Genomic DNA, 22277 nt, shown 5'->3' on the forward strand with positions numbered 1-22277 from the left:
AATAAATAAATGACCTTAAAGGCGCAGTACTCTAACTCTGGCAGCTGGAAATTGTATGGCACTCAAGGCTACAATACTGAGAAAGCAGCCGAGGCACAAAGCTGCCAAGCAAACAGAAATAGAGAGCAGCACAGGGGGAGGGACCCAAACATAGGTGTGACACCCCAGGGGGGAAAAACTGGGCCCCACCGGACCCAGGGCCCCGAAGCACTTTTTTTTTTTTTTTTTTTTAAACACACACGTACAGGGTACTGCAACAGAGTAAGATTGGAAGGAAAATTTCTACACCCCAATAACAAACTACCTCACCCGACCATTGGAGACTGCACAGGCTGTCCTGCTACCTCTGCTGATACTGAGAAAATACTGGCTAGTGGAGGTTCTGCACAGGTTATATATACAGGCTTCAAAAGCTTAGTGTTTTCTCAGTCTCCCTCTGCTGGTAGGAGGACATAACCCATGCGTCTTGACCGGTCTGGAGGGTCGCTGAGGAAGCTTGGGAGTATACATCGATCAACATCTGACATTTGATTTCCAAATTTCAAAAATAGTCTCCTCTATCTTTAACTCACTATGGAAGTTAAAACAAATCAGGCCTTTTTTCCCTAGTTCAATATTCCACACATTGGCGCAATCCTTAATACTTTCCAAGTTTGACTACTGCAATGCCATTTATGCTTGATGCAAGAACCATCAAACAGCACAAAATACCACTGCCTCCCTGGTCTGCAGGGTACCACATTACTCGAAAGCCTCCCCTTTACTTCTAAAACTATATTGGCTTCCATTAAAGGCCAGAATGACCTTTAAACCACGTGTATTTGTGTCACGGTCATGCCCTGGTTTCAGGCTCTCAGTCATCTCGCCCCCTGGTGGCCAGGCCTGGTGGCTGCATTGGATTGTCTGTGTGCTGTTTCCCATTCCAGACTTCAGCCCAGTCCAGTCCAGATCTTCCGGCCTGCCAGACTTGCTTGTCTTGTTTGAGCCTGCACAGCACCCGTAGCTGCCTGGTGATTGCAGCAGCTCAATCTCAGCTGCTGCTGGGCTTATTAGCCATTTGGAAACTCTCTGCTTTGCCTTTGCATCACCTAAGGCCCTGGTTTGTTGGTGCTTGTTGCACTTCTGCCTAGCTTGGTTTTTATTCTCGTTCCTTGTCTGATGCTAGTTAGTCTGTGTGTAGTTTAGCTTAGGGTTATTGTTTGTTTCCTAGACTTGTTCCTTGTTTGTCTTTTTGTGTTTAGTTTCTGTTTGTCTGTGTTTCTCGTTCAGTGGCTGCCTGGCAGCTTTCAGTTCTGTCTCGTGTTTGTCAGTGTTTGTTCCCTGTTTTAGTGGCTGCTTGCAGCTTCCAGTTCCTACCCGGTCCTGTAAGTCCTGTCGGCCGCCTGCAGCCATCGGCTCAACTCCTGGGGAAGGGCGGCTAGTGCAGGTGAAGTCTTGCTGTTCCTATCTGAGTTCTGTCTGGTTCCTGGTGTGGGGTGGTTTTGCCTGCCACTGCCGAGGGCTCACAAACCTAGTTCCTGCTTTGGAAAACGTGACAATTTGTAAACCAGATCTTGTATGGTACGTCTCCTTCATATATGCAAAACCTCATTGAACTACCTAAACGAAATACTCTAACCACTTCTAGAGATTCTCTTCACTATCCTTGCTGTAAGAAAGTTATCTAAAAATCTATTCATACTGCAGGCTTTCCAATCAAAGCATTAAGAAATGGAATTCATTAACTAAACATCTTAGATTTGTAGTGGATTATGAGGCATATTTTCAAGGCCCTTATACTTACAAAGTTCCAAAGGTTACTATGGAATTTTGTAAGTCTAAGTGCTTTGAAAATGAGCCCCTATATGTCCTTCTGCAAAATGCTGAAAACATTCTTGACGAGTACTGCTTTTAATAACGACAAAATATGATTCAACTGTTATTGATATTATTTGTCTTCAACGCTTCTCCGATAGTAATAATCTACGCTTACTGTTAAATTAACCTTTTATGGTTAGTCAATTGCTTGTAAGCCACATTGAACCTGAGCCACTTTGGGATAATGTGGGGTATAAATAAATAAAATTAAGGCTGCTGCTGTTTCTGGCACCATCATAGCAACAGAATATCCACCCATAAGTCACCTGTACGGCACAGAACAACTGCAGGCCAGCCTTCTCTTCCACCCCAGCAAAATATGGCTGCAGGGCTGAGCCCAAGCACTCCTCCCATGCCAAGGTCTGTAGGCAAAAAGAAACAGAAAACCTTTAGAGGGAAAAATCCTATCAATGAGACATCCCAACTGCAGAGGGCCAAGCCTTTATTATCTCGCTGCCTATGGAGAACCTCCCTTACAGGTAAGCAACTTCACTTATCCTGAAGTAGGCAAGCAATAAACAGTAGAAAACCATTTATGTTTGAGGATTCCAATTTTATATTAGCTTTGAAATTTTCTACAATACACTTACACTCACATTACCAACAGCCTGTTATCTTCCTTTACTTCTGCCACTCTCACTTGTCCCAGTAAGGAGGCAGTTCTATATATGGCTGGCCACTGACCTGGTGTTAAGTGATGCTGACTAACTTCTACCGTACTAAAGCAGGCTCACACTAGTTTCTATACCGTCTTTCACAATGCCTATGTGCCAATTTACAGAATGACCTCCTTAATGTTGTTCGCCTCTTGCTCACGCCCCTGACTCCTTCTCTTTCATACTGGCATCTAAGCTACATCCCCCAAGCTAATTTTAACTACTGGGTCTGTAACCACTTGTTAACAATAAACCTGTCAACCATAAAGAATTTTTTTAGTTCACAGCAGTTTTAAACTCTCTCCCTTACCCATCAAAGTCCATTAAGTATAACCACAGATGCCCTATTAACCCCTGGATTCTATATAGTGCACCTAGCGTTCCGCGCAAAAATCCAAGCAGATTCTATAAGAGTGCGTAACTTAATTGACTTAACAAGCCACTCAGTTAATAGCACTTAAGCAATAATGAGCACTAATTAATAATTAAAAATTAACGTGCACAAATCACTAAGCATATTCTGTAATGCAGAGCACCTAAATTTTAATGCATGCAGGCAAATAGGGGTGTGGTTATGGGCAGGAAAACGGGCGTTTTGTGGCTGTTCTAAAATTTATGCATATAGTTATAGAATACGGCTCAGTGCATCTAAATCTATACGCCAGGATTTACAGTATGTTTCATTTTCAAGGCCCTCAGACAAAATGGGCCACAGTACTTAAAGAATAAATGAACCCTTTACACACCTTTAAGACCTCCAAAGTCCTCCTTGGGTGAATCTGTTCATAAAAGAAGTTAATAAATCCCAATAAATAAGCTAGCTGAGGTCCTTCTCTTGAATATTTTTGTCAGTAGATTACACTTTGGCCCTTACTTTAGAAACACCCTCACTTGAAATAGCCGTTTTCTCTCATATAGATTGGAATACATGTGTAAAAGCCACCATTTCAAAAGGAAGCTATTTGCACATAGCTATTCTCACCATGTTTACATTTGCCAGAAGGCATGGGAAGAGCAAAGAAAGGGAGTAGCTAGGGTGATTGACATGGATTCGCCATTGGACCAGGGGAGAATCCGTATAGATAAAAGAAAATTCTAGACATCAATGCTTTCTATAAGGGCATGTGCCAATGCAAGGGTCCAACACTCCACAATCCCACCTACCAGCTTCTGATCCCTCCCAGCAACACATCCCAAACCTCCTGTTATCCAGTCCCCCCCCAACCCACCCCATTCCAAACACCCATCAGGGTTCCTGGTGTTTAGTGGGAGCAAGGGAAATGCCCACTCACTCCTGCTCTTGCAGCCCTGGGTTCCAAAATGGAAACTGCCTTATGTGGTAGTCCAGCCCCTCGTGCTGTTATTGCTATTTTCCAAGTTCATTAAATATTTGCTATACCGCCCACCGGGAACAGCTGAGCAGTTTACAAAGTTCATCAACTGACATAGACAATAAATTTTTAAAAATGGAAAATAAATAAATAATCCCATGCAGAATGAAGTACTAGTAGAGTTGAAAAGGAACTACAATCATAAAAAAGACAGTGAAGAAAATGGAGAAGGAAAGTGAGAACTGAAAATGCCTCAATGGATACATGAAAGAACACATAGCAATAAAATTCAGCTGCAGTCAACAAAAGGTTGTAGTTGCATTTGTATCCCACATTTTCCCACCTATTTGCGGGCTCAGTGGTCACAACAGCGTGAGCAAGACACCAAAAACCCTGGTAAAGACAGGGGGGACGGAGGAGGGCTCAGGAGGGGATCTGAGGTCAGCAGGTGTGATCTGGTAGAGGAGACAGTTCTGCTGGCACAGGCTATGCAGGAGCAGCAATTTAGAAAAACTGTTCACACACACATCTTGGGAGTACTTCTATAGTTACCTCCCCCCCCCCCCCCCCAAATAAAAAAAACACACAGCTTTTCAAAAATCACTGATCCAGCTGCATATGGAGAGACATATATGCAGTCCCGCACCTATTTTACAAGAACTTCTATGTTTGCAGAGCCTCTTGTAAAATACTATGAGAATTCTCCACATCCTGACCTGAGCTTCCCTCTCTCTGTTCTATCTAAAATCTGTCTGGTTCACCTTTTACCTCATATTTATGTACACAATTAATGTGCTGTGTGATTCCTGGGCTTATCCAGACCCACATATTTACCTGCTCCACTCATTAGCTGAGTAATTACAGCCCAAGAAAACTGTAGGTCCCATCTGCTCGTCAGAGCTTCTTGAAGTGGCTGTGTGTGAAAGGCTTAACTTTCTATACCTACATGTACAGTTTCCTCTAACATTAGGATGGCCTGTTTCCCATGCAACGCTACACTGCCTACTGCTAGCATAGTTTTTGCTTTGACTACCTGCTCCCTTTTGACTCATGGGGAAGACCTTCTTCCAGTGTTTTTCACCAACCTTTCATTGTGAGATTATAGTGGATTTCTGAATTCTGCGAAATTGTCCTTCTCTTTCAAGGGCCATTAGTCTTCTATTCCTAAAGAGTAATAAAACAAAAGCATCCCTGATTTGATCTCAGGTTTATTGAGTATAATCAAATGGTTCAGTACACAAGCCCTCTTAGGCACCATGGTTAGAAGTCAGGCCTGGTCTTTTCACACAGATAAACAGTTCTTAAAAGAACTGTCATAATAACCTTAATATCAACCATTCATTGCACAGCAGCTGCTTAGCATATCCATGTTCCTTTTTCCACTGGCGGTGGCCTCATTCAGTAGGAAGGCTATCAGTGAATCCATTTAGCACCACTGGATCCTGAAACGTGTGATGCACTTTTTTTTTTTTTTTACAGTAGGTGCAGCTTTGCTGTGAATCATCTAAAACAACTGCCTCTCATACACAGTTCCCTGCAGAGAGGAATGCCTGCTTTCTGTGACTCTATCCAAGAAGCCCTAAAAAAGTTATGAAAAGAGTCTGGAAAACAAAAGTGCTATTTCTATACAAATCCATTATCTTCCTTTGTCAGCAAGTTTAGTATTTCAGCAATAACAGGGTGCAGCCTGCTGTTGCCTTTCAGCTGCAATTCCTCCGGTTTGAATGCTGAAGTGCTGGAAAACCAAGAATCCACGGTTTGCAGATCTTGATTATTATTTATCTCTGAGACTCTGCTCAGTCTAATATTGTTTCTCTTTCCATAGCTTTCATGATCTTCAATATGCTCAAGAAGTTTCTTGTCCTGGGCCTCTAGTTCTATCACATATATGCTATCATTCATATAGTCCTCCTAATTAGCAATGAAGTTCTTTACTTGCTGATTTAGGCTTATTTTGTCAGTAGAAGATTGGAATTTTGACAGCTTGTCTTCAATAATCACAGTTAAATTGCACATCAACCCCACTCTCTGCTGCATCCTGCAAAGTAAAAACTGGCTGTGTAATCCATCACATGGCCCATTTCCCCCCTTGTGGTTTATTTCCCTTCCCAGTTACTGGGCTTTAAATCCACCTTTCCCTGATAACTTTCAGCTGGAAATTAACACCAGTACTACTTGTAATTTTATTTGATGTAGGTTTGTTTCACTAGATTTCTTTTTTCCATTTTAATGCACATTTGTACATCTGATTTAGCAAACAGTTTTAACTATTTGTTAAGCATCACATTACTTTATTGGAAACAAAGAAAAAAAATCTGCATTTAAACATTCAGCATGGATGTTCAACACACGATTATTATTATTATTATTAAAAGAACTGCCACAGTAACTTTAAAATCAACCATTCATTGCTACAACTACTACGCAAAATTGAAACCTCACTTTGAGTCGTGAAAACAATTCTGGTTGCCGTATCTCAAAAGGATATAATGGAAGTAGAAAAAGGTACAATGAAGAGCGACCAAAATGACTAAAGGGGTAGAATTCCTCTGATATGAGGAAAGAGTAGAGAGGTTAGGTCTTTTCTGTTTGGAGAGAAGACAGCTGAGGGGAGATATGATAGAGGTCTACACAATCCTGAGTGGAGTGGAATGGGTCAACACATTTGTCCAAAAGTACAAGGAATAAGGTACATGCCATGAAATTACACAGTAATACTTTTAAAACAAATATGAAAAAATATGTTTCCATTCAACACAAATTAAGCTCTGGAACTCATTGCCAAAGGATGTGGTAAAAGAAGTTTGCATAGTTGTGTTTAAAAAAAAAAAGGGTTTAGCCAATTTCCTGGAGGCAAAGGCCCATATGAGGAAAGGCTAAAGAGGTTAGGGCTCTTCAGCTTGGAAAACAGATGGCTGAGGGAGGATATGACTGAAGTCTACACAATCCTGAGTGGTGTGGAACAGGTGGAGGTGAATCGATTTTTCACTCATACAAAAAGTATAAAGACCAGGGGACACTCAATGAATTTACATGGAAATACTTTTAAAACAAATAGGAGGAAATATTTTTTCACTCAATCAATAGTTAAGCTCTGAAACTCGTGGCCAGAGAATGTGGTAATGGCGGTTAGTGTATCTGCGTTTAAAAAAGGTTTGGACAAGTTCCTGGAGAAAAAGTCCATAGTCTGTTATTAAGATAGACATGAGGGAAACCAGTGCTTGCCCTGGGATTGGTACCATGGAATGGTGCTAACTGGGTTTCTGCCGGGTACTTTGTGACATGGATTGGCCACTGCTGGACGCAGGATCCTGGGCTAGATGGACCATTAATCTGACCCAGTATGGCTGTTCTTATGTTTATTTATGTAGACCTGGAAAAAGGCGCTGCTTATCTCTTGGGGATGATGGCATGGTATCTTACTACTTCTTGGGATTATAATAGGGACTTCGCTTGCCACTGTTGAAAGCAGTATACTGGGCTAGATGGACCTTTTGGTCTGACCTAGTATGATAGTTCTTATGTACACTGGCCCACTAGTTCTGTAATTTCTTTTCCAGTGGGGTGAAGTGATCTAATGGTTAAGAGTAGCAGGCTGAGAAGCAAGAAAACCTGGTTCAAGTACTACTGTGCCTCCTTGTGATCTTAGCAGGGGCGTAGCCAGACAGCAGATTTTGGGTGGGCACCAAGTGTTTCCTCCCCCCCCCCCCCCCCCCCCCCAATGCGATGAGGCCAGTATCAGCAGCTTAGGAAGCTTAGACTGCTGAAGTGGCGAGCAGTGTTTTCAGCACCATCAGGGGGAGGTCTTCAGCTGGCAAAGCTTGGGATCCCCACTAGCTAGCACTAAATATGTGCTGCTGTTGGGTGGGCCTGAGCCCTAAGTGGATGGGCCCCGGCCCACCTGTGGCTACGCCACTGGATCTTAGGCATGTCACTTAACCCATTACTGAACCAGATACAAAGTTAGGGGCCTTTTTACTCAACTGCGCTAAGAAATGGGCTTAGCTTAGACCTTTCTCATGTGACAGTCAAAAAGGGCTTTTTTTTTTTTTTTTATGTTAGCGTTAACACATGGCCATTTCAAAAATGAACGCAGGGGGACTTACCGCCTCTTACTTAGGGGATGCAAAGGGCTCCTGAATTATGAACGTGTTAACCTGTAACCAGTTAGTGCAGTGGTAATGTCAGCATGTTAATTAGCATATCTACATCCATGCTCTAAAAAAATGCAATGACCAGATGGCAAAACTAATTAACACATCCTGCCTTAGACATTTTTGAAGGGTTAGGCATTAACATCTAACACCGATGAGTAAAATGGCTCCCTAGATTGTAAGTCCTCCAGGAACAGGAAAATACTGACTTCAACTCAATTGAAAAATGCATGAACACAGTCCCATCCCTTCCCCCTCTTGAGTGTCATTTCAGTTCAGATATTTACATTTTCTCTATTGCCTTCTGTACGGTATGCATATTTTGGTGCTTAAGATTGATTTCCTACGGGTTTTGATTGAAATCTCGAACCTCTGGGAATTATATATTTTTCCAGTCTTACAGCCTCCAAAACTGAATACAATCGCTATCAAGCCGAGAAACGGGCAAGCAATCACACAACAAGGCCACTCTCTGCAATGGAGACAGAATGCCTGCATTCGCTGCGGCGTTACCCTGATTATACCTAGAACTTCAGACATTGTCACTTCCCTGTACCTATACCTGCGACCCTCTGCCCGCCCTCTCCGTGACGTCACAGAAGCACTAAAGACTAATCTCAGAAATGACCAGCCGCCTTGACAAGCAACCATCAAACTCCACCCCTCCCTCTGAGAACCAACCACAAGGGATTGCAAGACTCTTCTCCGATTGGTCATCACGCTGTCACCTTCATGAGCCCCGCCCCCCACGCGACTCAAACAAACTTGGGAAGGGGGAGGGGGAAGAGAGGAGAGAGAGAGAAAAAAAACCCCCATTAAACAAAATGGAGAACCTGGCGAACCGCCAAAGCCGAGACGCAGCCATGATAGCGGCACCTTCGCACAGTCTTCAACCATCACCAAGTAACGGAACTCAATGGGGGGGCCAACTCCGCAGACGCCCGGCGCCTCAGGAAGAGCCCTTTTCGGCTCGAGCTCAGCCGCGGCGCGCGCACCACCCACCCAACAAACGGCCGCCACCTCCCCCTCCTCCCTCCCTCCCCCCCCCCACCCCGGCGATGGCAAAGGTAAAAGGGTCGAGTTCAAAACACTTCCAGACTCCATCTTCTTCCCAGCAGCTACCCGCTCTAGACTCTTCCCCTTTCGTTTTTACCACCGATTTAACTTCGTCAGTCCTGTAAATGTTTAGCTAGAAAAAAAAAAAGAAGCGAAGGTGACGACGACCCCCGGCTCCCCCCTCCCGCGCGCATAGGCCGTTATTCCTCGGTGTGAAGACGGAGCGCGCGCGCCGCCCCCTCGCTGGTAGACATTCGCAGTAACGCTAGAGATTAAAAAACGGGGCTGTGGCGCGTAGCTGCGAGGCAGCAAAATCCCCGCTTCTGCATCGTCCCGGCGCGGTCACGGTGGTGATGTGAGGTGTAACAACGTTTTTAAGGGCTTCCGTTCTCACCCCCCCCCCCCCCCATCTTTCTCTCGCCGTTTAATTCGGCAAATATACAAGCGAAGCTCTTACCTGGGCGAGGTGCGCGGCGACCGTCTTTTTAACGATTATTTAAGGGTTTTAAAAGTGTATTTGTTATTGTTTTTCTCTGAAAGGTCATAGTTCGTGACCCCGTCTCGCCGCCGCGCGCTGGGAGGATTTTTCTTCTTCCTCTCCGCCACACTAGCTCCTGCCTGGTGCGCGCGTCGGTCGGAGCCCAGGCTGGCTGTGACGTCACGGCGTCTGGAGCCGGCTGGGGCGCGCGCGATTGGTTGGGGCGCGGGCGGCTCGAGCCGCGGCGGGAGCTGTGTCCGGCTGCCTTAGGGAGAGCGGCGGCGCAGATATATCTTTAGGCTTCTCTCTTCTTTCATATTATTGCTGAAATGATTTAATGGTTGTTGAAAAGAATAACGCATGTTTTTTTTTTACTCGATGGCGGTGTGCGTGGAGGGGATTAGTGGTCTGGCGTCACTCCCCCCCCCCCCCAAATTTAAGTGCTCAAAATGGGCTTTTATAATAAGTGTTATTTAAAGGTACCCTGCAGCAAACCGGCATGTGCTTTCACAGTAGGCATGCTCAAGGGAGAGGTTAGGGTGAAGCATAGGCGGAGTTGTGATTAGTTTACAAAATACAGGTGTCTGTGTGTGTAATGTTTACAAATATTTACCCCTGATCTGGAGCAGATGTAATGTCTATACTTTCTCTCTAGAAGGTGTTTCTGCCCGGTTTCTGCAAGTATTTTATAATAACATACATGCTCTGTTAAAAGTATCCTTTCTGTGTGGACATCTCTTTTTTTTTTTTTTTTTTTACTTGTCACTCTCCATACATTGTATGCCTCCCTCTGCAAACAAAATACTTTTGATTAGATACACCCCCCCCCCCCCAATATAATTTCTGTAAAACTACATGCCATGTGTAGTGCTGTGCTTATACGCATGAGAAACAGTGGACTGTTCAGGTCTTTATCTGCAGTCATTTACTGTGTTACTATGAAGCTTATTATTGATATATACTAGGGGCCCTGGTTACTAAGACACGCTAGCATTTTTACTACTACTACTACTACTATTTAGCATTTCTATAGCGCTACAAGGCATACGCAGCGCTGTACAAACATACCGCTTGCTAATTTTTAGCACACGCTAATGCTAGAGACATCCATATATTCCTATGGGCATCTCAAGTGTTGTTAGCACGCCTACAGCGTGGCTTAGTAAACAGGGCCCTATGGTTGCACATTTAATGTGTTCAAGTGTGTTAAGAATGTGAACGCATTGCTCTCCCCCTCCCTGTCTCCAGCTTTGCCCCACCTCTTCCCTCCTCCCCCTTATTCTGCATTGCCTCATCTTATCTCCCTGTCCTCTCCCCTCCCACTGTCTCACTCATTTTAGGCAGGCTGAAGCTCCTGCACCAGTCCACGGTTTGTCTTCACCGCGGTTGTGGCAGCAGCAGCATCAAACAAAAGGCAGACACGGGGTGTTCCTCGCTGCCACTGATGTGGTTTCCTGTTTCTGGCAGAGCCAGCGGCATCGTGCAGAGAGGAACATCCCTGCCTTTTGCTTGCTGCTGTAGACAAGCAGCAGACCAGTGCAGGAGCTTCAGATCACCTAAAATGAGTGAACCAGCAGGAGGGGGAGAAAACAGGGAGACAAGAAGGGGCAAGGCAATACATCCAGGGATTATAGTTTTGTTTTTGTGGTGGTGGGAAGAGGAGGAGAGACGAATGATACTAGCAGGTTGGGGGGTGGGACCGAGAGATGAGGCCATGCTGGATGGTGATGGTGTATGAGGGATGATACTGGATAGTGAGAGGGAAGAGAGAAATGGGTCAGTGGTGGATGATGGAGAGAGAGGAGCATAGCTGGATGGTTGGGGAAGAGAGAGAGGGGTGATGCTGGATAGCAGAGGAAGAGAGGGATAGATGTTGGAAATGGGGGATGGAAGAAAGGAAAAAAAGAAAGACGGGAGATGGTGGACATGAACAGAGGGTAGGAGAAGGGAAGAGGGGAAATACACATAGATGGCAGGGACCAGAAGAAAGAAGATGCCATGGATGGATGGAGAGAAAGGGAAGAGCTGGAAACGAGACAGATTTGAGGAGGCGGCGGCAGAAAGATGGATATAGGACAGGGAATGAAGAAGAAAGGAAAGAAAAAGTGAATGGGCAGGGGGCCCTGGAAACAGTTCAGAGCACAGAAGGAAGCAGAACCAGATACAGGGAACAAAATTAAAAAAAATAAAAATCACCAGACAACAAAGGTAAGAAAAATGATTGTATTTTCAATTTAGTAATTTAAACATGTCAGTTCTGAAAATTCATTTCTGTTGTTTATATTCTCTACGCTGTACATGAGGAAATGAGGGAGGGGATAGTTTTATCATGCGATTAAAATTTTTGATTGATGTGTAACCCTAATACATACTAATATAAATATATTTGCAGTTTGTTTTGTGTAAGCATGATGGATCCAGGTGGGGTGAGGAGCCTGGGATCTGGATTAGAGGTGTGCTCAGGGATGTACACAACAGGGAAACCTGCAGCAATGGGGACAGGAAGGGCAGATCAAAAGTGAAGGGGGATGGGAGCAGATGGGGACCCTGTGCACACCTTGATTCAGAAACATAACACCAACACCTCAGGTAAAAAAACAAATATATAATGAAAAGAGGAGCTCACCTTGATGCCAAAATTGCAGGACACATGCATCAGTTTTGAATGACGGAGACCACTGATAAACTGGTGAGAAATAAATAAGGCAAATGGCTCCTTCCGGAGCCCCCCTTTAAGGAGGGGGTGAGCATCCCCCTCCCTAGAATGTGCCCATGTGAAGCGGTGGGCGCTGTGCTTAGCAGCTCCCGTTGGTTTCGGGCAGGTAGGGAAGAGGAAGTGATGACACGTGCCCAGGAGCTGGGATGCATTGGTTAGCATTTTAAAAAAAATGTTTTTAGGCGTGAGCCACTGACCACTCAGCGGTTGCTCTTAATTAAAGAGAGGAGGAGCAGAAGCAGAGTCTGGAAGCTGTGGAGGTGGAGAAAGAAAATCCCACCCTGCTCTCCCTCTTAAAAAGGGGTTTTGTCAGCAGTGTTTCAAGGAGGAGAGGGGTATCTGAACTTATGCCCTTCAAGGAGATTCTTGAAGAAAGCCTTATCTTTCACCTGGCAGGGAATGGTAGGCCTTTGGTGTCAAGTTAATATGTTACCGGAAATAATTTAAATATCCATTAAAAATATTACAAAATTGTCAGTCCTAATATGATAGTTAAGAACAAAGAGCAGGGGAATATTTTAAGAGCACTCGCTAAAATTTCTCCACCACTTACCTATAAGGTAAGAATGATTTACAATTGCAAGAATACAAGGAATTAAATGCTATATGCTTGTAATTTCACTAGCAGGTACTCAGAGTATGGCACTAAATTTTAAAAGTGACCATGTGCTAGCAGTATAACTTTAAAAGATACCTTCCTTGTCATCAAGCAGATGGAGCCATTACGTATGGGTTATGTCCATCAACCAGCAGGGGAGATAGAGAGCACTCAAACTTTCACAGTGCCCTCTTGGCCAGCTAGCTCCACTGCCTCTTCAGTATTCTCTATCTCCCTTAGCAGGGTGGCTGCAGCTTGTTCGAGCTCCAGAAAAATCTGCTGGGAGGTGGTTCCTGGCATGGCAGTTGTTAACCGGGGTGTTGGAGGCTATAGCAGCTTCACTTTAAAGGCACATAGGTTAGCCCTTTCCCTGCCTTACCCATACCTCTGTGGATGTGGACATATTACCTTGCTTTCCCTGTCCTTACCCACCAACAGTGGATGCAGGCATATAGGTTCGCCCTTTCCCTGCCTTTCCCACTCATCTGAGCCTCCGGAGTCTTCAATACCTCTGCTTTCCTCACAGCTTTAAAAAAAAAAAAAAAAAGTCGCGTCGCGTTTTTAAACGCAGAGACGCTGGAACAGAGGTTTTTGACCTGATTTTCAGCAGGCTCGTAGTTGTACACTAGATCCTTTGAGGTAAGAGTGTTTTCCAACTCCTCCGGGGTGGGCCCGCGATCGGGGCGATTTTGGCGCGAAACCGCCATTTTGGATTTTACCGCCGTTTTTCGGCGATGGCTGCAGACAATGTAAAGCGCTGTTCCACTTGTGGCAAGCGCAAATCAGCAGCAGGGCTCTGTAAATCGTGCTGTATTGGCGTAGGAGCCGGCCCGAGCATGGCGAGCGATGTTTCTTCCCGCTCTGAGCTGGCAGCGGGCGCCATTTTGCTTACACCGCATGGCGCGGCCTCCGTGGACACGGAGAGACCTAAGCCGGGTGGGGCACCTCGAGATGAGGTTATTTCAGGAGTGGCTAGCACCGGACAGGATTTGGGTGCCCAGGGTGAGATTTTCTCCCCGGATTTTGTGCTTTTGCTGCAGAAAGCATACATGATGAAAAGAGCCCTTCCTCAAGGGTCGCCTGAGGCTCCTCTGATTGCCGCCCCCCCCCCCCCCCGATGGATTCTGGCCTGGGACTGCCCAGTGAGGCTTTTTCCCCGGATGCTTGGCCTAAAGATAAGCGCAGAAGGGTTAATTCCCCTTCAGATTGTGGTGCACCTTTTTCCCCCCCGTGGTCGGGGTGTGAGGATTCGGAGAACTCTGACAGACGTTCTTGGTCTGAGGAACCAGAGTCAGGTGCGGATTTACCACAGGATCTGGATGATCCCTCCGCGGTGAGGATTTTCCACCGTGATGAGCTGCCAGCGCTTATTTCAGATACCCTGCAGGCCCTCTCGATTGAAGATCCTGACAGTGGCATGGCCTCCTCGGGTAATCCCAGGATGGCTAGTACCAAGAAAGCTGCTTGGGCCTTCCCTTTGCATGACTCCATCCTAGAGCTTGTTTCGGCTCAGTGGGCTGACCCCGAGGGACCTTTGAGAGTTTCCAGGGCTATGGGGCAGTTATACCCTCTGCGTGAGGGACATATGGCTCGTTTTCAAATGCCTACAGTGGATGCCGTAGTCACTGCGGTGACAAAGAGAACTACCCTCCCTGTTGAAGGAGGTGTTGCCCTGAAGGATGTTCAAGACCGTAGGCTGGAAACAGCGTTGAAACGGTCCTTTGAAATTGCAGGTCTCACTGTTCGGGCATCTGCATGCAGCTGTTATGCTGTGAGAGCCTGCCTAGCTTGGCTGCAACAGGCAGTGGCTCAGCCCGGAGATGGAGCGGAGCCCTTCTTGGATGTGGCTCCGCGGATGGAGGTGGCCTTGTCCTTTCTGGCTGATGCCCTTTATGACCTTGTCAGAGCTTCGGCTAAACAAATGGCAGTAGCAGTGGCGGCTCGCCGTCGTCTGTGGCTACGACATTGGGCAGCGGACATGGCCTCTAAGCAAAGGTTGGTGAAGTTGCCTTTTTCAAGGACTTCTCCTATTTGGTGAGCAGTTAGAGAAAATTGTGAAAGGCCTGGGTGATCCAAAACCCCAGCGCTTGCCCAAAGATAGGCAGAGGCCTTCCTCTAAGGGCCAGGCGGTCCACTCCTCGTACAGACCTCGCTTCCGTGAAGCTAGAAGGTACCGCCCGGGGCGTTCTGCTGGGTTCACTTCACGTGCCCGTGGTCAGCAGAGGAACTCCTTTTGCTCGGACAAGCGTTCCGCAGCCGGTGGCTCAAGACCAGGAGTTCAGGGGCGACCCTCTCAATGATGGTGCGCTGGCCCTCTCCTCGATGCCTGTCATTGGAGGACGGCTTTCCCTCTTTGTCGAGGAGTGGGCCAAGATTTCCTCAGATCAGTGGGTTCTGGACCTGATCAGAGATGGATACAGAATAGAATTCAACGCCCCAGTAAGAGACATGTTTGTGGAGTCCCGATGCGGTTCTGCCGTCAAACGGGCGGCGGTGGAGGAGACTTTACAAGGTCTGATTCAGTTATGGGCAGTGACCCCGGTGCCTCCCGCCGAGCAAGGCTGCGGCCGATACTCCATCTACTTTGTGGTGCCGCGAAAAGGTGGGTCCTTTCGCCCTATTCTGGACTTAAAAGAAGTGAACAAGTCCCTGAGAGTGCGGCATTTCCACATGGAATCCCTGCGCTCCGTCATTGCGGCGGTTCAGCCAGGAGAGTTTCTCACGTCTCTAGACCTGAAAGAAGCTTACTTGCACATACCGATTTGGCCCCCGCACCAGACGTTTCTGAGGTTTGCGGTGTTGGGAAAACATTTCCAGTTCAGGGCCTTGCCTTTTGGCCTCGCCACAGCTCCCCGAACCTTTTCGAAGGTAATGGTGGTAGTAGCTGCTTTTCTTAGGCGAGAAGGTATCAGAGTTCACCCGTACCTAGACGACTGGCTCATCAGAGCAGACTCTGCAACAGAAAGCTTACAAGCTACAGCCAGAGTGGTCTCAGTACTGCAATCTCTAGGCTGGGTCGTCAATATGGCCAAAAGTCACCTGTCCCCTTCACAATCTCTAGAGTTTTTGGGGGCCAGGTTCGACACAGTCTCGGGCTATGTGTTCCTACCCGAGCTAAGGCGGTGCAAGCTTCAGAATCAGGTCCGTCTGCTCCTGAGGATGCCCCGCCCGCGAGCTTGGGACATTGTCCAGCTGCTGGGATCGATGACAGCCACGATGGAAGTGGTACCCTGGGCGAGAGCGCACCCGAGACCTCTACAGTATTCCCTACTCCGGAGATGGTCTCCTATTTCTCAGGATTACCAATGCAGACTTACTTGGCTCCCTGCGGCCCGTCTCAGCATGGAGTGGTGGCTCTCGGACAGCATGCTGCGGCGAGGAATGCCGCTGACGCTCCCCGTTTGGTGCCTAGTGGTAACAGATGCCAGCCTGAAGGGCTGGGGCGCACACTGCAAGGGGAAGCATGCCCAGGGTCTATGGACACCCGAGGAGTCGGAGTGGTCCATCAACCGCCTAGAGTTGAAAGCGGTGTTTCAGGCGCTTCTGGCCTTTTCAAGTGACCCTGGAAGGATTGGCTGTCAGAGTGATGTCGGACAACACGACAACGGTGGCCTATATAAATCGACAAGGCGGAACAAGGTGCAGAGCACTAGCCGCGCAGGCCGAACTGATTTGCCACTGGGCCGAGCTGCATCTTCAGTGTCTGTCGACAGCTCATATTGCAGGTCAGAGCAATGTGCAGGCCGATTATCTGAGCAGGCATCAGATCGATCCAGCAGAATGGAATCTGGCAGACGAAGTATTCCTGCAGATCTGTGCCAAATGGGGCAAGCCCGTGATGGATCTAATGGCGACAAGTGCCAATACCAAAGTCCCGTGCTTCTTCAGCAGACGGAGAGATCCTCGCTCGGCGGGGTTGGATGCCTTGGCTCAACCCTGGCCTCTGGGTCTACTTATGTGTTTCCCCCATGGCCCTTGATAGGGCGCCTGCTCTTGCGGATTCGGCTGCACCCAGAAGTGGTCCTCATCGCCCCGGATTGGCCAAGGAGACCTTGGTATGCAGACCTCCGACAGATGCTCCTGGAGGCTCCTCTGCCGTTACCTCTGGTACCGAACCTGTTGACTCAGGGACCGGTAGCCATGGAGGACGCCGGCCGCTTTGGTCTTGCTATTGAGAGGGCGCAATTGAGGGATAAAGGTTATTCCAATAAAGTTATTTCCACTCTCCTGCAAGCCCGCAAGCGGTCCACTTCCATGGCTTATGCCAGGATTTGGCGCTTGTTTGAGTCTTGGTGTGCTTCCAGAGCCATTGTTCCAATGCAGGCTCCTGTCTCGCCGATTCTGGACTTTTTGCAGGAAGGTGTACAAAAGACTTGGCCTATAATTCCCTGCGGGTGCAGGTGGCAGCGTTGGCCTCCCTTCGTGGTAAGGTGGAAGGCGTGTCTTTGGCTGCTCACCCAGATGTGGCACGGTTTCTAAGAGGGGTGCTTCGGCTCCGACCTCCAGTGCGAGCACCCTGTCCAGCTTGGAACCTGGGGCTAGTTTTGAAAACCCTGCAGGCATCTCCTTTTGAGCCGCTTCGGCGAGCATCGGAGAAAGACTTGACACTGAAGGCCGTTTTTCTGGTGGCCATTACCTCGGCGAGACGGGTGTCAGAGCTCCAGGCGCTGTCCTGTAGAGACCCATTTCTGCAATTTTCAGAGTCCGGAGTCACGGTTCGGACCGTGCCTTCCTTTATGCCTAAGGTGGTTTCAGCCTTTCACTTAAACCAGCCTATTTTCTTGCCCTCTTTTTCAGAGGAAGAGTTTCCAGAATCTTTTGGGCAGCTGCACCTTTTGGATGTGCGCAGGACTCTGCTGCAGTATCTGCGAGTTACTAACTCTTTCAGGACTTCTGATCATCTGTTTGTTTTGCTATCCGGTTCTCGCAGAGGGTCTCCAGCGTCTAAAGCCACTATTGCCCGCTGGCTCAAAGAAACTATCTTTTCAGCTTATCTGCTGGCTGGCAGGGTTCCGCCTGTAGCCTTTAAGGCACATTCTACTAGAGCGATTTCTTCCTCGTGGGCTGAAACTGGAGCACTTTCTCTTCAAGAGATATGCAGTGCAGCAACATGGGCTTCTAAGCTCTCCTTTGCCCGACATTACAGGCTGGATGTGGCTGCCAGGAGGGATGCGCGTTTTGGTGCACAAGTGCTAGCGCGTGGTGTGGCTTGTTCCCACCCTATCTAGGGATTGCTTGTTACATCCCATACGTAATGGCTTCATCTGCTTGATGACAAGGAAGGGAAAATTAGGTTCTTACCTTGGTAATTTTCTTTCCTTTAGTCATAGCAGATGAAGCCATGAGCCCTCCCTGTATGATTGTCTGTATGCTGTGAATCTGTTTTTCAGGTTCTGTTCTAATTTCCTGAAGTTCCTTCCTTGGGAGAAAGTTGGAAAACAATCTTCAGGATTCATGTTCAGTTTAAATTTAGGAGGATGTGTTCATTCCCTCCAGCATGTTTTTTTTGGAGGATGTGTTGATTCTCTCCAGGAGGCGCGTGTGTTCCCCTCCAGTTCTATAAATAGGAGGATGAGTTCATTCCCTCCAGTGTGTTGGGAGGATGTGTGATTCCCTCCAGGAGGCGCGTGTGTTCCCCTCCACTTATACAATAAGGAGGATGAGTTTATTCCCTCCAGGCGGATGTGCATTCCCTCCTTTATGAGTTCATGCCCTTGTGATGGGCCATCGTTCACTGTGAGGAAAGCTCTTGTGATTCCCATTGCGGTTTGCCATACTGCTTTGGAAGCTTCAAATACTGAAGAGGCAGTGGAGTTAGCTGGCCAAGAGGGCACTGTGAAAGTTTGAGTGCTCTCTATCTCCCCTGCTGGTTGATGGACATAACCCATACGTAATGGCTTCATCTGCTATGACTAAAGGAAAGAAAATTACCAAGGTAAGAACCTAATTTTCCCATATGCTCAGAACACAAAGAGACTATATTTTTAATATAAATATTGCGAGCGATAGCTTTTTTAAAAGTATCTTAGAACAGAGAATTTGTGCATAAAATAGAACAAAGTACCAGGCTTAAATCTTAAGGTTATAGATCAACTTACAGGAGAGTCTTTGTCACAAGCATGCTGTGATGAGCAGCATGGTCAGGGATGTCTTCCCAGCCCAGAGCAGCAGGTCCCAAGAGAGTGAGCTGGGCTGTTTCCAGGCCTTTTATAATGTTCCCTGAGTCCTGGATATTGACGCTTGCAGAGGATCTTGGGTATTGTAGTTTGCAGGGTAGCATGGTCACGTTTCCTGGATATCTGCTGGTAAATGGCTTAAGTTAAGCCTAGCAATCTAGGCTTGGGAGTTTGGTTAACTTGCCCTTGCTGTATGGCAGGGGAAGAGGTATTTGGTAAGGCTTACTGCGGTCACCTTGCTGCAGATGGCAGGTAGCCCAGTTTCCTTTCTTTGAATGTTAGCACGAGTAGCTGGTTTAGACCACCAATAAATGAAGCTGTGGCCATGTTAAATCCAATAAATGTTTTGACTTTTTTGAAAAAGGTTGTTTGGTGTTTTATTGTTGGGGGCGGGGGGGGGGGGGGCAAGTCTCACATCTCTTGTTATATTTGTCAATTTGTTTTGAGCATTTTGGAAGAATATTATCTCCACCAAGTTAGTCTCATCTATGTGACTGATAATGTAGTTAATATGAAAGCAGTATTTTGAGATGAGGTCTGGATAGGTTGCACAGGATTTCAATCTCATACTGTTCCATGGACTTCAGCTATCAAAAACTGAAGTTGATCCAAATGACCTTGCTAGTGAGGTAAGGGTGCCTATAACATTGTGAAAGGAGGTGGTTATACTTGCTAAGCAAATAAGTCAACTGTTCACTGAAGAAAACATTCAAGCAGTATGTATCACCTCAGTGGAACAGTGTTCTACTGACCTCGAAAACTATGGCAGAGAATATGGAGGAACTGTGTGCATTTATCACTGAACCAGGTGAAAGCAAGCAGTTCCTGACCAAATTATGTGTAATTGATGACTCCTTGCTGACAGAAGTTATTAGGGTGTTGGAACTATTTGGCAGGGTTAAAAAGAACAGATACCAAGCCTTCACTAACCTGGCCCTAATAAAATATCAGTTGAAACGGCATCTGACAATTGCAAGCTCAGACAGCCATGTGATAGGATCCTTAAAAAATCATCTTGCAGATCACCTGGATCACACTATTTTATAGTTAGAGACATACTTGGTAGCAATGTTGCTGGATCCGAGGCTGAAGAGTCATTTAGATCTGATGATAGTCAAACGGCAGAACAGTGCCATAACAAACTGACCACTGACAGCAGATTAAGCTGTAGTTGAAGTGCAGCCAAACTGCCAACAAAAGGTCCAAAATGAGAAGCATCGGAGGCAACTGTTTTTTGAGACTTACGAGTCAGGAAACAGCTTCAGTGATTGACAAAGTGGATGCATACATCTTGAGCTCATACAAGGAATTCTGTTTCTTTTTCTACCTACTGGCAACAGAGGTCCCATGTCCAACATGTGTTGCCTGTTCCCTGCTTGGAACTCCTGTCACCATCACATCATTAGAATGTTCTTGCAGTTGCAGGATGAACAATTGAGGAATGGAACTGAGCTCTGGCTCTGTAGCTGGTTTATTATTTTTACATAGTATGAAATGATTGTTTTTTGCTCATTTAAAGTAATGCCTTTTATTTTGTATCAAATTTTAACAAGTTGTAAATTCTAGCAACACATAAAATGCATCCTCACTATTAAATGTGTTTGACTCAATCCTGCTTGTTAAGGGAAAACGCATTACTTCTCATCTGTAAGAGATATTGTCTATAGACAGAAGGACTGATCAATCACAGAATACTTCCCACTTCCACAAGTGATGTGTACACACTTCACCTTTGAACTGAGGAGACTGCTTTGTGCAGAACAAGGTGCATATGTTCAGTGCTTTACACTTAGTTCAAAGTGTACTGTAGTCTGGTGCTATCAGCTTGATGCCACCCAGTGTTGTGTAGTGCTTAGTCCTGTTTTCTATAGAAAACATGTTACAGGTGAGAAACAATGCTTTCTTTTATTCTACTGCTGTAATTTAAAAGTGGAAGATATTCATACTATGTTTGTTCAAGGCTTGCAGTCAAAAGAAGCATATATCTGTAATACAATAGGTACAGAAGAGCAATCTTCATTCTACATGGAAATGTAAATCTTACTCTGTAATAAGCAACATTTTCTGTTAGAGAGCTTCAAGCCAAAGCACAATCCTCTTTTACTGAACTGTTTCAAAATTCCCTTATGTAAAAAACAAACAAACATTTCCTCCCATCTTCATTCTTTCAAATGGACTTGGGCAAAGAAAAATACTGTTATAAACAGCCATTGTTGCCATTTTTCCCCATGAAAGGAGAAATCCTCCTGAATTTAATGAAATTTTCCTGCTTGTTGAGCCTGTAGTAAAACAGTACACTTTGGTTTAATAGTATACACCTCAGATTTACTTGCTGGTTGTTTTATGTTTGAACATTGTTGTACAGAAAATTCCAATTTGATTTTTTTTTAAATTTGTCAGTAATGTATAAAACAAACTTGTAAAACGTTCTTTGAATTTTAAAGAAGTTATGCATCTTTTTAACCAGGAACTGTAGTTGGCTAAATAAAAACCTGGGAATCAAAACACAAATCCCTGAAAACATAAATATATAATTGCAAACAATCTCTGAAATACTATTGTACAGAAAGATTAAAAATGACATTTTTCTGCATTTCAATGATTATAGTAACTTTTCCCTCGGCTCTCTCTCTATGTGAAAGTCTCTGTAGAACTGAGTAGACTAGGTTTCAGTGTCAGAGAGAGTGAGTACCAATTAACTGATGCCAGGACCTGATGTGTTCTGCACCATCAATCCAAGATATTGTAGGATTTGTAGCTCTAATCTTCTGCTGAGGGACCTAGTTCCAAAGTGCACGGAAAGGTGTTTGTGTTTTTTTTGGTTTTGTTTGGAATATACCTGTTCCACTGGGACTATATAAATAAATGTAAGGGATTAATTAGGGTCTGAGGGCTTCTTTCAAGAGTATAAAAAGGGGCACGTCGCTTGGTCAAGTACTGATTACCAAGTTGCTTGGGGTCCGTTTACAATCAAATAGCATGGAATTAGCTTTTCTGATTGGGGAGTGGATGAGTAGCCTAATGGTTAGTGCAGCAGATTGAGATCCTGGTGAACTGGGCTCAATTCACTGCAGCTCTTCTTGATCCTGGGCAAGTCACTTAACCCTCCATTGCCCCAGGTACAATGACTGTGAACCCACTAGGGACAGAGAAAGTACCTGCATTGAATATGTACCGTGCTGGTTATGTCTAGTAGTAGTAGATTGGGATGATTCTTCAATTGTGCACATATGAGTCTGAGTTTTCTAAATCCTA

The 22277-nt window shown here is 45.9% G+C and overlaps 1 protein-coding gene across 6 annotated transcripts in view; it reads right to left on the bottom strand.

Annotated features, from left to right (window-relative positions):
- The window catches only part of NR2C2 (nuclear receptor subfamily 2 group C member 2), a 102665-nt gene extending 92923 nt beyond the window's left edge, over positions 1-9742 (bottom strand). For 3 of the 6 annotated variants that reach the window (XM_030206177.1, XM_030206180.1, XM_030206179.1), the window contains exon 1: positions 9512-9742. The gene's annotated coding sequence lies outside the window, so the exon portion shown is untranslated. Of the gene's footprint in view, positions 1-4929; positions 5010-8831; positions 8968-9511 lie in introns of those variants that run through there. The other 3 variants (XM_030206175.1, XM_030206178.1, XM_030206176.1) reach the window with 3 other exon arrangements.
- Positions 9743-22277: the final 12535 nt, after the last annotated feature.

This window comes from Microcaecilia unicolor, chromosome 6 (assembly GCF_901765095.1).
Source record: "Microcaecilia unicolor chromosome 6, aMicUni1.1, whole genome shotgun sequence".
In the NCBI taxonomy this organism is placed as follows: domain Eukaryota; kingdom Metazoa; phylum Chordata; class Amphibia; order Gymnophiona; family Siphonopidae; genus Microcaecilia; species Microcaecilia unicolor.